General features: G+C 46.8%; 1 pseudogene; it reads right to left on the reverse strand.

Annotated features, from left to right (window-relative positions):
* Positions 1-2,627: 2,627 nt before the first annotated feature.
* On the reverse strand, positions 2,628-2,745 carry LOC124797076 (annotated as a pseudogene).
* Positions 2,746-3,790: the final 1,045 nt, after the last annotated feature.

Below are 3,790 nucleotides of genomic sequence, written 5' to 3' on the forward strand. Positions count from 1 at the left end.
TTCTCTTCAGCAGGAGCTGTCTGGAGGTACCTTCCAGTGCTCAACTATTGAAACATTAGCATCGAAGTGCCGGGATTTAAATCGCTTCAACAAAGCAGAGGAACTCGCGTAATACACTGACGCGTCAAACAGAAGGACGTAATTAATTTTCACATGGTGGCACTAAAAAGTAACGTAGTTTAATGTCTTGGACGATACATAGACAGAACTGCTACAGCAAAGTACAGAAGGTAACGGAAAGAACTAATCAATGAGACGTCAGAAATGGATTACTGCAGTGTCTGTATTGTTCCTTCGACATCGCTCGTCATATTGCGTTGCTTTGGCATGAAATACAGTCGGGCGGTGTCTGTAAGGTTCGATGGAATGTCCCTTCAGACATACAGGCGCATCCGAAGGAACAGTGTATCGAACTTCATAGACACTGGAAAAAGTAGCCAGTGCTCTACCGTATTTCTGGTGAAAGCAAGGCAAGATGACGAGCAAAAAGTATGTCTCTGCCTGTGCGGGAATCATACAATCTGTACTCGAGCACTATGGGACCTAGACACTAGCACATACAAACGTCTGGTGCCGGCCGAGGTGGCCGAGCGGTTCTAGGCGCTTCAGTCTGGAACCGCGCGACCGCTACGGTCGCAGGTTCGAATGCTGCCTCGGGTATGGTTGCGTGTGATGTCCATAGGTTAGTTAGGTTTAAGTAGTTCTAAGTTCTAGGGGACTGATGACCTCAGAGGTTAAGTCGCATAGTGCTCAGAGCCTTTCTTTTTTTTTTTTTTTTTTTAAGTCTGGGTCTGACTATGAATCGTACACGGTTAGCCAAAGCAGTTAAAGCAACAGTATGCGTAAGACTGGAAACGTTACTAGTAAATCGTATGACCTGTTTACAATTGTACTCGCAGTCTGCGAATAGATTTCATAATTTACAGACACTGTCAAAAGCAGAGACTTACTTCACTTATGTATTTCATGCTAAATCCAAAGCAATCTGATGAGAAAACAAAGCAAGTCGCTTCCTGCGCGGAAATGAAATGGCTGTGCGATCTCTGTGGGTAGCAGATATTGGGACATGTGTAAGTTTGGTTCTGTTCATGAAGTGTGATGAGATAGGCCGAGCTATTAAGGTTACCCCCCGCACAAAGCAGGAAATCGAGGTTCGAGTCCCAGTCCGGTACAAAATTTTCAATTTATGTCCAGTAAATTTTATTACTGTGCTGGTATCGCATTCGCAGTTTGCAAATACGTTTCATGAACGAACAGAAGTGGCACTTTTATTCAAAGAAAATTATTACACTGAAGTCACAGCGATGTATGACGGCCCTGAACATGACAGGAGGTGGGACACGGTTTTTAATAGGGTGTGTGATTACCACAGACAACAATTCGTGCTCAGCGGCGTACTGGCCCCTAGGTGGGCAAGGACTTCTTGTGGTAGGGCGTTCAATTGACAACAGACGGCATTCAAGTTGGGAGGGGGTGGGGTGGAGAGGCGGAAAACGGGAAGCCAATTAGCTCACCGAGGAGCCTCTTCTTCCAAGCGCTCCTCCACATGAGCTCTTCGGTTAAGGCGCGCATTGTCATCCTAAGCAATGAAGTGAGGGCCGGAGCATCCATAAAAAAAACACGCTTATAAGGACGCCCCTCGCCTTCTTTGTTATTTGGAGGTCAGTACGCCCACGCAACATTGACTTCCGGCACCAGGCCACTCTGACCACCAAAATGATCATGTACGACATTGTTACTGGGTCCATTATGTGCTCATACCTCTCTCCCTATGAGGGTATAAACTAAACTAAAGTCCTCCCGAAGAGGCCTTGCAGGCCCAAAGGTACCGACCGGTCGCCGCGACATCATCACCGGTCAGGCGTCACGGGATGCGGATGCGGAGGGGCATGTGGTAAAAATGGAAATGAGCGTTTGGTGCCATTGGCCGGAAGGCCCCTAACGGGGCAGGTCCGGCCGCCTTGGTGCAGGTCTTATTACATTCGACGCCACATTGGGCGACCTAGGCGCCGGATGGGGATGAAATGATGATGAAGACAAGACCATGCCGGCCACTGTGGCCGAGCTGTTGTAGGCGCTTTAGTCCCGAACCGCGCTGCTGCTACGGTCGCAGGTTCGAGTTCCGCATTGGGCATGGATGTGTGTGATGTCCTTAGGTTAGTTAGGTTTAAGTAGTTTTAAGTCTAGGGGACTGATGACCGCAGATGTTAAGTCCCATAGTGCTTAGAGCCATTTGAAACACAACACCCAGTCCCTGAGCGGAGAAAATCTACGACCCACTCGGGAATCGATGCCGGGCCCCTTAGGACGGCAGACCGTCTCGCTGACCATTCAGCTATCTCTTTTTTCTTTTTTTTTCATTTTGTTCGAATAGCTGGTTGCGTTTGGTCTGGTCGGACGTCACAAGACTTCCGTTCAAGTTGATCGTTGATTCCTTGACTCAGTGTTTTTTTTTTTTTTTTTTTTTTTCGGAGTGCACGCAGCTCTCTGACCGGTTATCGGGGCGGACGGGGCACGTGGTCAGCACCCCGCTCTCCCGGTCGTATGTCCGTTTACGAGACCGGAGCCACTACTTCTCAGTCAAGTAGCTCCTCAGTTTGCCTCACAAGGGCTGAGGGCACTCCGCTTGCCAACAGCGCTCGGTAGACCGGATGGTCACCCATGCGAGTGCTAGTCCAGCCCGACAGCGCTTAACTTCGGTGATCTGACGGGAACCGGTGTTACCACTGCGGCATGACCGTAACTGTTTATCGAATGTAAATACATTAAACTGTAACCAGTCACTTTTTTGAATAGTTATTTATTCATTCCATGAACCGGTTTTCGAACCTTTCCAGGCTCATCTTCAGATGGTGTACAGGACGGTACATAGCTATTTCAGGCATAATACTGGGTGCTCGCTCTGTGCCGGCCGAAGTGGCTGAAGGGTTCTAGGCGCTTCAGTCTGGAATCGCGCGACCGCTACGGTCGCAGGTTCGAATCCCGCATTGGGCATGGATGTGTGTTACGTTCTTAGGTTAGTTAGGTTTAAGTAGTTTTAAGTTCTAGGGGACTGATGACCTCCGATGTTAAGTCCCATAGTGCTCAGAGCCATTTGAACCATTTTTTTGCTCGCTCTGTGACAGGAAGATGGAACATGCCTTAATGTATATATATAAGTACTGATTATCTGCCGATTTGGTTCCAAAATTTAGTTTTTTATTTACTGCTACAGTTTTTGTTGGTACCAACAGGCCGTCAGAATAGATATTAATGACAAAAGCCGCCCGATTTTAAGTGAAATTTAAAACTTTTGTTTTCTTGTGATTTGATTTTAAGGCCTTGCGATTTGTGCTCAATTTTAAGTTCAGACTTCATCTTACCACTGTGTTGAACTAGAAGAAGCGGATCAACTTTAATAAATAGCTCTTGCAGTCAGTTAGTTTTAAGTAGTTCTAAGTTATAGCGGACTGATGACCTCAGCTATTAAGTCCCATAGTGCTCAGAGCCATTTGAACCATTTTGTTTAACATTTTTTCGTTCAAGCTCTCAGTAAAGCGTATAAGCGGCAGCAGAGCCATCGTTGCTGATGTGCTAAGCAATATGTTTCATTTCCACGAGTGACCGACTAGAGAGCAACTATTAGTGCACTCTTGGCTGAGGTGCCTGAGTTGTCTGGTGATCTTGGTCAGCAACAATATTCCAACCCGGGATTGTCACTTATTAATCTTCAATCTAGGTTGATGAAGCGTCCAAGTACAAGCTTAAAAAGGGAATTTTGTGTTTGCAGACCAAGATCGATGTTCAGTAG

The sequence above is a fragment of the Schistocerca piceifrons genome, chromosome 4 (genome assembly GCF_021461385.2).
Source record: "Schistocerca piceifrons isolate TAMUIC-IGC-003096 chromosome 4, iqSchPice1.1, whole genome shotgun sequence".
Lineage (NCBI taxonomy): Eukaryota > Metazoa > Arthropoda > Insecta > Orthoptera > Acrididae > Schistocerca > Schistocerca piceifrons.